Here is an 11,529-nt window from a genome sequence, read left to right on the forward strand (position 1 = left end):
TCAAGTTCGGGGTAATCCTTATATTTCACCTCAACCGTTTTCTCCTCTTGCGTACTACCTTTGTTGATTTTGGTAGTAGCCACAGATGACTTGGATCCTCCTTCCCCCGTTGAGTCAAATAAAATCTTTTTACTCGTGTCCTTGATGAAGGAGCCAGATTCTCGTTTTGTCGGAGATCGAATCTTCAATCTAAATGAAGGAACTTTTTGTCTGGGTTCACTGAAATTAAAAACGTTGGTGAAAACATAGAAACAACGTACAATTTTATCTAAATCACGCAAATTATCATTTAAATTACGTCAATTTTATGGTCCCATGCGATAGTTTTTTATCGCAAAAACAACATTTTTTTCAACCAAAATCCGTTGCACTGCATCGGATTTTGGTTGAAAGGCAGGACTTTCAACGCAAATCCGTTGCACTGCATCGGATTTCGGTTGAAAGGCAGGACTTTCAACGCAAATCCGTTGCACTGCATCGGATTTTGGTTGAAGGTCCTGCCTTTCAGAATTGCTTTCCAAGTTCGTTGTACAAAATAAAATAAAATATCTATGTGTTGAGGAAAGGAATCTTTAAGGAATCTTTAGGAATCGAAAAAAATGTAAAGAATATTACTAACCTGACGATTTTCTTTCCCTTGTTCATGGTTCGTGCCGGAGGTAGTGCTGTCGACGATGTGCTTCTGAGTGCTCGAAAATTGGCCTGTGCTCTGAGCTTGATGGATTCTTTCACGTGATAATGAAAATGAAATTTCTAACCTCCTTATATAGAAGACTTTAGCATTCCTTTTAAAATAAAAAATAATTTTTAATTATTTGTTTTTTAGGAAAATTTCGGAAAATAATATAGTTAATCTAAGTGTTCGGGTAGTTATATAGTTAGGCTTTAGCATTCCTTAATTTTCTCAAAAGAAGGTTTTAGAATATAGTTAGACTCCCTCAAATGTCTTCTTCTACAAGTAGAACATCTCTTTTTTCTATTGCCCCCATTTCATTGTCAGACAACTCGTATTTCTCAATAGAAGAGTACGACCACAAAAAACATTCGCGGCTTAAACAGAAAAGTGTGGCTCCTAGTACTTCGAATTCTCTGTTTTCAATTGATCCTGTTGATGGCCCTCTTCATGCAAGCTTACAAGCGGACGATTCTTCGTCGATAGATAACAATAGCATTACTAAACCTCTAGCATTTAAAAGAGTTCCTCGACAAGTTAGTGAAAAGAGATTTAATTTCTTATGTTCTGATCGTCAACTTCTATGCGACTTGAACAAATCGTGTTGTGCGAATCTCTGTCTATCAACTTATGGAAAGTCAAGGTTACGTGAAACACGACAAAAATACTTGTCGCTTAATGGGGAAGAGCAAGATACATTTCTTCTTTCGCATATGCAACTTAAATTGGATCACAAAGCAGGGCCTAATTCAACGCAAGTTGAATATTTCCTTGGACTAAATACCAAGTGTTGTCGAGCAGCTTTTAAAATCACTCATAGCATTGGAAATATGCGGCTGCAACGAGTTCAAGAGCGACTTCTGAAGGGCTCCTGGGTACAGTTCGATCAAAATGGTTCTGGATGTAAGGGTCAAATTGGGCAACAGGCAATTAGGTGGATGGAGGTATATTTTTCAAAACAGTGCGAAGTTATGCCAACAACAGGAAGACTTCATTTGTCAGATAACTTTACTCGAAGGGAAGTTTACCAATCGTACAAGGACGACATGTCTTCTGATGTTGAGCATTACATACAGTACATGCATTTTAATGGACTATGGAGGTTACAATTTAATAACGTGGTTATCCCACGAAAGGTGCGAATGGGAGTCTGCTCAATATGTGCGAGTTTAAAAAGTATGGCCAAGGGTGGAAAATCAGATGTAGAGATCAAGAATTACAAGAACCTATTAAAAGAACATCGTGAAAGTCAGGCATTGGAACGTACTAAGGCTATGCATCACCGACAAAAAGCGTTTCAATCTCCCGAAAAGTATATGTGCATGATTATTGACGGCATGGATCAAAAGAAAACTTGTTTGCCGCATTTTCAAAGACTCCCCAAGGATATTGGAGATGAGTGTCTCGTGCAAATGCATCTAGTGGGTTGTTTGACATATTGTCAAACTATAAGTCCGCAAGTGTTCTTAACTTATCCCAATATCCACAACGACCCTAATCTTACTGTCACTGTCATGCACAGGGTATTGCAATCATGGTCAGGTATACTCCCGCCAGTTCTATATGTACAACTAGACAACACAGCAAGAGAGAATAAGAACTCAACTGTCTTCGGCTATCTAAGCATGCTAGTAGAGAGGGGCATATTTAAAAAGATAAAGGTTAACTTCTTGTTGGTTGGTCATACCCATGATCACATAGATCAAATGTTCAGTAGGTTCTCAAAGAAACTTGCTCGCTGTAATGCTTTCACACTTCCCACGCTATCCAAATTGATTAGTGAAGCATATACACCAAAGCCTGAAGTACAACACTTGGAAGAAGTATACGACTTTAAACGTTTCTGCATGGATAGTGACGGGACTAAAGGTAGGGTGCTTGCACCTCTTAATAATATAAGTTTCAACCATGTCTTCCTCATAAAACAAAGATCGGCCCACCTGAAGATGACGGTGTTGTTTGCGAAACAATACTCATCTAGTGCACAATGGGAGCCCCAAGAAGGTTGTAGGCTCCTTCTTCATATCCCAGATGAACCTCTACATGGTGCACAACAAATGCCATATGATGATCGTAAAAATGTAGCACCAAATAGTACTATTGATGAACAAAGGGCATATTGGTTGAGATGTCTAGCAGAGAAACAAAATAATATTGATCAGACTAAGAAGTATGCCGGTGATGAGGATGTTGAATGGTGCCCAGAGATTTTCTTCACCCATCAACGCACCATTTTAGATAATTACATCGCCGGTTTATGGCCAATCCGTACCCCATTCACATGGAACATTGGGATGACATCAACGATATCGCAGACTCATCACCAACAATCGAATAATATGGAGCTTCATGATTTAGTTCGGCCACTGCAAAGAGATATTTATGTGGGACCAAGAAAGTCACGTACTGTTGAGGCAAGATGGCAAGGTAATTTGCAAGAACTACAAGTGGGAATGTTGGTTGCAACATTAGCAGGGGACGATACCTTGGGCCATCCATTTTGGATTGCAAAAATTATTGAATTAGTAAGGGATGAAGAAAGTAGTCAGACAAAGTCAATAGTAGTCCACTGGTATCAGACAAATTCACCTGATGCATTTACAGGAAAGTATTCTTTAGAGATGGTTAAGGATGTCGGATGTTCAAGCAGAAAGAGAAGAAGAAAGAATATACCGAGCACGGCTACTCTCACATTAGACCGTGTTGACATACTAGTATATGACTTCTCATTGACAAAATCAGGTCATCTAAGACAAGCAACTATCAAGATTATAAAGGAGAAAATCCCAAACATGGTGTCAAACGAAATACAGAGAATAACCAGAAGCAATTCTCATAACCACAAAGATGTTGGGTTGGAATTGGATGAGGATAATGCTTTGATTGCCACTGATGATGAGGATGAGACGTCAGAATGCTCTTCTAGTCCATCAGGCATATCTTAATATATTGGTTTGGTTCAAGATGGGGATTGTTTTACTACATGATCGGAAACTTTGTAAATTTGTTTTGGATGTAAACTCACGAATATGTATAATTGTAACTGGTAGACATGTTGTACATTATTTTGTAATTTTGGTGATGTATTTTTGGAGGCATTTTACTTATGCCTCAAAGTGGTAGTCATGTTGAAATTCAATATATTTTGCCACCTTTTCTGAAAAGCTTTACGCATGCGTCGTGTCTTTTTGAAAACTGCGTGCTTTTGTGCCCTTTTTCGACGTAGTGTTCTCATAATGCGACATATTACCTGTTTCAAATGACCCGGTGTTATAGGTATGCTCTTCCTTTAATCTCCAGTCTTTTAGAGCGCATTGGTGGGGCAAAACATTTTACAAAGATTGATTTAAGGGGTGCATATAATCTTGTTCGCATTCGATCGGGAGATGAGTGGGAAACGGCATTTCGCACTCGCTATGGTCATTTCGAGTATACAGTCATGCCTTTTGGGCTCACAAATGCACCCGCAATTTTCCAACGTATGGCAAATCACATTTTCCGGGATTTTTTGGATATCTTTCTCATAATCTATTTAGATGATCTGTTGATTTACTCTAAAACACAGGAGGAGCATGATATACATATCCGGAAAGTACTTGAACGCTTAAGAAAGTATGGTCTATATGCTAAACTTGAGAAGTGCAGTTTTGACAGCAAACAAGTCGAATTCTTAGGTTATACTATTTCATCTAAGGGTATCTTCATGGATCCAACAAAAGTCAAAACAATATTGGAATGGCAACCCCCACGTTCTGCTCGAGACATCCAATGCTTCCTCGGATTTGCTAACTTCTATCACAAATTCATATGGAATTATTCAAAGATGGTGTTGCCTCTCACCCAACTCACCAAGAAGAATCAAGCATTTGTTTGGATTATGGAAGCGGGCACAGCCTTTACCCAGCTCAAAGAGGCATTCACATCAGCTCCTATATTAGCACATATTGATCCCGAAAAGCCATTTACCATTGAAGCTTATGCGTCAGACTTTGCATTGGGGAGTATCCTATCCCAACCAGGCAAGGACGGGTAGTCCCATCTAGTCGCGTTTCACTCGAGAAAATTTAGTGCTGCGGAGATAAACTATGAGGTGCATAACAAGGAGTTACTAGCTATGGTTGACTCTTTCGAGCAATGGCGACATTTCTTGGAAGGATCGCCTCATCAAATCATCATTTATAGTGATCACAAAAATCTTACGTATTTTCAAACAGCTCGAGTGTTAAATAGGAGACAAGCTTGGTGGGCACAATTTCTAACTCGTTTTGATTTCAAGATCGTTTTCCGCCATAGGAAGCAACAAGGGAAGCCAAATGCTCTATCTCGACGTTCATATCTCGCACCTTGACCTGGAGATCCGGCCTTCGACAACCAAAAGCAAATTCTACTAGGCCCATCAAAGCTACAAGGAACAACAGTTTATGCCACGCTGCTGGATTCACACCTTGTTGATACTATTCGGGAAACACTTCACTCTGATGATTTCGTTAAGGATGTCTCAGCCCACATTAGTCCAAGCCATGCATCGTGCTCCACAATGCCAGGTTCATCTCTGATTCAACATTATCAGGAATTCAAGTGGCAAGATGGCTTACTCTTTTACAAGAATCTCCTTTACGTCCCTGATGGATCACCCCGCCTTCAAGTATTAGAGTATTGTCATGATGCCCCTATGACTGGACATTTTGGTATTGCCAAGACCATGGAGTTGCTGAAGTGCTCGTTTTGGTAGCCTCATTTGCAAAATTTTGTTGAAGATTATGTTCGTATGTTGTCGTGCCTTTTGGCTCGGATCGTTGCGTGAGTCGGGTGGGAACCACTAAGGTTTTGGACTAGGAGAAAGAAGAATACAATATAAGGCTAGTTATGGATGGTAGAAAGAGAAGTGAGAAATAAAACGTGGGATTCCCACGTGTTTAGTGTATGTAATCAATATTTAGATTGTAAGAAGAGAATTTTGATGATAAACTCATGAGTCCCACGAATATAGTAGGTTGATCAATCCTTATAAAATAATCAACAACCCCATACATCTTTCTCTCCTCCTTATATACGGATGGAAGAGGCTAAGCATAGCGTCATGCTTTTTCTAAAGTGTTCATGCACACTAAATGTGCATGTGTTGCCTTTCACACTATGCTTTCATTTCCTAAATATAGTGCTCATGCTCGCTAGATGTGCATGAGTAATTTTTTATTGGTGTACATTTTTCTTATAAATAAAGTATTCACGCATTCTAAAAATGCATGACTTACCTTTTAATAAAGGTAGGCGTAAATAAAGGTCTTATACATATTAAATCTATATTTGGAGCACTTAGGATAAGTTAGTACAATGGTAAGGTTGGGGTTTGTCTATGTGGAGCTACAGGGTTTGAATCTTGCCTTATGCACGTAATAAATATTTTATTCTATTTTACAAATTTGTCTCTTCAACCGGTGAGAGACTCTCACTAGCCTTCTTTATCCGGCTCTTGTCGGTTCTGCTTCATCCGGTTCTTCCCGGGTCCTCCTTCATCCGGTTCTCACTGGTTCCTCCTTGTCCCATCCGGTGGGACAAAAATGTAATTTTCACGTAGTGTGCGAACTACACTACGACACTCGCCCCCTCCAAACCTGCACATCCTCCGGTATGTGCCGAAGTTCCCGATGCCTGTTGTTCGTCTTCCTCCGTAGCACTACCCAATTCCTCCCTTATATCAACTATCAATTGTAGACCACTTTCTTCGCTTTCTGCATCACCACGAGCTTTATCCAATTGCTCCTCTATGTCAGTCTTGTCTAGGGTTACATAGGGTTCTTCGTTAGTCCGCTTCTTGAAAATCTTCACCTGTTTCCCCGCTATAGGCACCCGTAGTACTATTCCATCCAACTCGCATAGTCGGTAAATTCCGTTGTCGAAAACTTTCCGAACCTCGTATGGCCCGAACCACCTTTTTGCGAACTTCCGTATCGTTGTATGTTGATGATCCAGACTACTGTCATAGAAAATCACCCAATCTCCTTCTACAATCTTTCGCGGTTGTAGTCGATGCTTTGTGTCGAATCGGCTTTTGTTCCGGAATCACGCTTCCTGTTGTCGGTGTGTTGCTTCCGCTATGTCTTTCGGTCTTCCCTCCAGTTGTCATATCCGGACCGCTAGTAGTTCTTCCCGGCTCATCTCTTCCTTCACAACAACACTATCCATGTCACAATTGTGGTTTCCATCAGCATTACCGGTGCTTGTCCGGTCATGAGTTCGGCCGACATAAAACCGGTCACGGAGCTATGCGTTGTCCGATCCGCCCATAGTGCATACGGGAGCATCTGCGACCAATCCTTCACCCTTCCGTCGCATGCTTTGGCAAGTGCTTTGATGATCGGACCATGTCCTCGTTCGATTTTCCTGTTGGCCTCCGGATTGTATGTCGTTGTTAGTGTTAACCGAACTCCATGTTTGGTGAAGAATTCCCTAGCTTTATCAGAGTCGAGTTCTCCTCGATCCACAATCACTTGTCCTATGCACCCGTACCTGCAAAACACCTCCTCCAAAAGAAATTGGCATTTGAAGTTGATTGTCGGTGAGAATGTCATATGTAACTCATCTCGGTGTTGAACTTCGGAGTAGATTTGACACTTCTCGCAGCTTTCCGTGAACTCCGCTATATCGTTGTACATATTCTTCCGTGATGATCGGACCATGTCCTCGTTCGATTTTCCTGTTGGCCTCCGGATTGTATGTCGTTGTTAGTGTTAACCGAACTCCATGTTTGGTGAAGAATTCCCTAGCTTTATCAGAGTCGAGTTCTCCTCGATCCACAATCACTTGTCCTATGCACCCGTACCTGCAAAACACCTCCTCCAAAAGAAATTGGCATTTGAAGTTGATTGTCGGTGAGAATGTCATATGTAACTCATCTCGGTGTTGAACTTCGGAGTAGATTTGACACTTCTCGCAGCTTTCCGTGAACTCCGCTATATCGTTGTACATATTCTTCCACCAATATTTTTGTTTGATTTTCACAAAAGTTGCCCATGTTCCTCGATGTCCAGCCCAATCGGATTCGTGGAACTCAGACATTATTCGATTTCGTTGCTCTTTCGTCCCGACTACCCGAAGTGGTATGCCATCCGATCTTTTCGGCTCCCTCCATATTAATCCATTTTTCAAGAAGAACTTTTGGACTTGCCTCTTCTTTCTTCGGATCTCGGCTCTCTTCTCTTTATCGTCCGATGATTCCTCAATCTCTTGTAGCACCTTCCCGATCATCAAGCTTTCTCCCTCATATTCTTCTTCTCGGAATTCTCGGATTACGTTTACTCGACATATGTGCTCTGAAGCAAAGTAGTCTTCAGAAACTTCTTCATTATCGGATTCGGCTATGTCGTCTCCGAACTAAGCCCTTGATAGAATATACGCTACCGCGTTATCTTTTCCGAAGATGTGTCGCACGTCCGGGTTAAGCGACTTAACATATGCAATCCATCTTAGCATAGCCATGTCATCCGGTATCGTGCAACATTGCATCATTCCGAGTATCGGAAGACAATCTGTTTCGATCACTACTTCAGCTCCGATCAAATAATCTCGATCCGATTTGATTGCCGACACGACTCCCCATAATTCTCTTTTGACTTGTGCATATCCGTGTTGCCTTTCATTGAGAACCTTTGCTCCGAATCGGATCGGATATCGCAAACCATTTGAGTTGGCTTGATTGATGACCCATCCAATCCCGGTTGGACTTGTATCAACCGTTACTATGATTGGTCACTCATAGCTCGGCTTCTTAAGTGCTTCAGCCCTCTGTAGTATTTTCTTGAGCTTCTTCATGGCTTTGGTGTGTTCCGGTTTCCATTCAAACTTCTTCCGTGCATAGTGTGGAATCCATATGTGATAAAATGCACAAGCTCCAAGAAACCTTCGGACTTCGGATTGTGACTCGCATACTTCTTTCATAGCTTGAATCGCTTCGATCTTGGTTGGTGATGGTCTTCGGCCATAGGGCCCACATAGATGTCCGACTACCAATATCTCTTCTTGCCCGAATGCCGATTTCTCCCCGGAAAGTGTTAGGTGCACATCTTCTAACTTTCGAAGCACTTTCTCGCAATCACGAATATGGTCGACTACGAACTTTCGGCATCCCCGATCATCCATAGTTTCATCTTTTTCTTCTACCGCGCATCCTTTCATCGGAATGTCATGTAGGAACGGCATCGTTATCTCCGAATTGCAATCTCGAAGCACCTTGTTCATCGCGTTCATCATATGTGCAACCGAGTTTGTCGCTCCTTGTGATAGTGTGCACATTCGGACTAATCCTATCGGTGTCCGCATGGTAGTGATGTCTCGGCTCTCCACGGCTAGTTGGAATTGGTCATACCCTGAGTATAGGTCTCCGATGGAGTATATTGCACGACCGGCAAATGCTTCCGCAAATTCGTCCACTATCGGACCGACTCCGGTCGTGACCTTGTTCACCGGTTGCAAGTTTTGGATAAATCGGATTGATCCATTCTTCTTCGGAACTGTAAACCATTGATTTGAGTACAGAGCGTTTGATGGCTCTATAATCCCCATCGCCTCCGAAGTTTCTTCCGGGTCTCATCTGTGAAGGCATGTCCGATATCCACGGACTTCCGAAGTGTCGGATCTCCCGAGACTTCTTTCCTCTTTTGGTCACTATCGGCGGGTAACGGTCCCACGGCCGGTTTCACTTTCTTCTCCACGGTCTTGTATTTCGTACTTGCCATTGCTTCTTCTTTGCGGAGCGCATCCGGCCCCATTTCCGCAATGATCTCGTACATCTCGACCGATTCCACCGGGACTACCCGGTCTCCTTGGCTTTTATCCTCCACAAGCTCTTCAAATTGTTGTAGCGTGCTCCCATAGAACACTTCTTCGACTACCCCCACGATTTCTTCGTCTTCTTTTATTATTGATGCCGACCACAACTTATCCTCTACTTTTTGGTATTCTTTCTTCTTTCCTCCGGTTATGGCCGTGTACGTAGATGCCCCATCCAGACTGATTCGTACTTGTTTTGCTCCGAGAGTTTTCTTCCTGTGTGGGGTATCAGGGTTTCTTAGACTATCACTTCCCCACTTCGCAACAGTCCGCTCTAAATATCCATCTTTGTTTGGGACAAGAGCTCTCTCTTGTTCCTTTCATGATTTGACGGCACAGTTAGGAATTGGACGGATTTTCCTCCGCTTTGGCTCTGAATTCGTGCAAAAGCCGCACCACTATTGAGCACCTTTGTCTCCATCCGTGAAGCCATGATAAAGGGTTGCCCGAGGATCTGGGAATGTGAGAACTCGTCTTGTACGAAGAAATTTTGGTCGATCTCGACATCCCCGATCTTCACCGTCACATCCGGACAAGCCGCAAATAGGTCGTCTATTGCTTTAGTGGCTGCCCGGATCTTCCATCTAACAATCGGCAACGGTTCGGTTTGAGAGGGTCCAAACCGAACCGGTTTGGAACCGAACCATTTAAAAATGTTGAAACCTGAACCGAACCGAACCGAACCGTTAAACATTTTTCAAACCTTTAAACCATTAAACCGTAAAAACCGCGGTTTCGTGGTTCAGTTTCGGTTTTCAACATAGGTCAAATTTATTTTATTTTATTTTTAAATTTATAATATTTCATTATTTAGAATTTTTAAAATTTTTAAGATGTTCCTAAAATGTGAGAATAAGAGTAAAAATGAAAAGATTGTTTAAAAACAATTTTTAAAATTTTTTAGAATTGTTTTCAAATTTTTAAATTTTGTTTTTAAAAATTAAAAAAATTAAAAATTAAAAACCGTTTAAACCGTTTAAACCGAGGTTTTTGACTGCTGAAACCAAACCGAAACCGAACCGAACCGTTAAAAAAAAACCTAAACCTGAACCGAACTGTTGAAACCGTTAAGCCGTTAAACCGCGGTTTCGCGGTTCGGTTCGGTTCAAACCGAACCGTTGCCGATTGTTACTTCCATCCACGATTAATATTAATAGGCCACTTCCCCTTCCGGTAGAACTCCTTGGACATCAAGTTGATCTCCGATCCGTGATCAATCAATGCTAGCACGGGCTCTTTGATGTTGCCGATTCGAACTGGAGTCTCCATAGTTGCACGTGCCCAATGTGGCCTTGTGTAGTGGGAGTTCGAAATTTCATCCTCCAATTTGGTGTCATTCATTAAAACGGTATTTGCATTCACCCATTGTCACGTTGTTATGCGCGTGCGTGTAGAAGGGGCGGGACCACGAGGGTCTTGGACTGGGGAGTAGAGGAGAAAGAATAAGACACAAAACATAGAATAGACGGGGCAAGATGCTCAACAAGTTAGCTTAAGGAAACATAAACGCTTTACAATGGTGGCCGCCATGGCCGCACCAAACGACTATGAGAAAAACCCTAAAGGAAAACCCAAGAAGAAAACCCTCGACCTAAGTGGTATTCCTCTCTCCCTCAAAATAGGCAACCCCTTCATAAGTGACCCCTCCCTTCCTTTTATAGCCCAAGGAGGGAGGGACCTTACAATGTGGGATAAAATTTCCCCTCTTATTTCTATACACCATTTCCTAGTATACATGTGCACATGGTGCACACCACCGATTTGCCTATTCCACCCCGGTTTCCGCCTATGGACGAAAATCTTCATGACACCGTGGAGGATTTTCTTTGTACTTTGTCTTTTCCTCTTCACGAGATCCACAAGAAGATCGTGGAACTCCTTCTTCTCTATTTCGAGTAATTCCCGAAGCGAAAATTCTACCCAGCTATTGAGGATTCTCTCCTCGAACATGTTTTTCAGGTCCGTTTGTTGTTCGATGTCTGAGGCGAGCTTGAATGCTAGAATCGTCTTTTCTTTTCCCTTCCCTC

Source organism: Azolla caroliniana, unplaced genomic scaffold (genome assembly GCF_043228905.1).
Source record: "Azolla caroliniana isolate FFs.n. ecotype wild unplaced genomic scaffold, voAzoCaro1.0.p SCAF_16, whole genome shotgun sequence".
Lineage (NCBI taxonomy): Eukaryota > Viridiplantae > Streptophyta > Polypodiopsida > Salviniales > Salviniaceae > Azolla > Azolla caroliniana.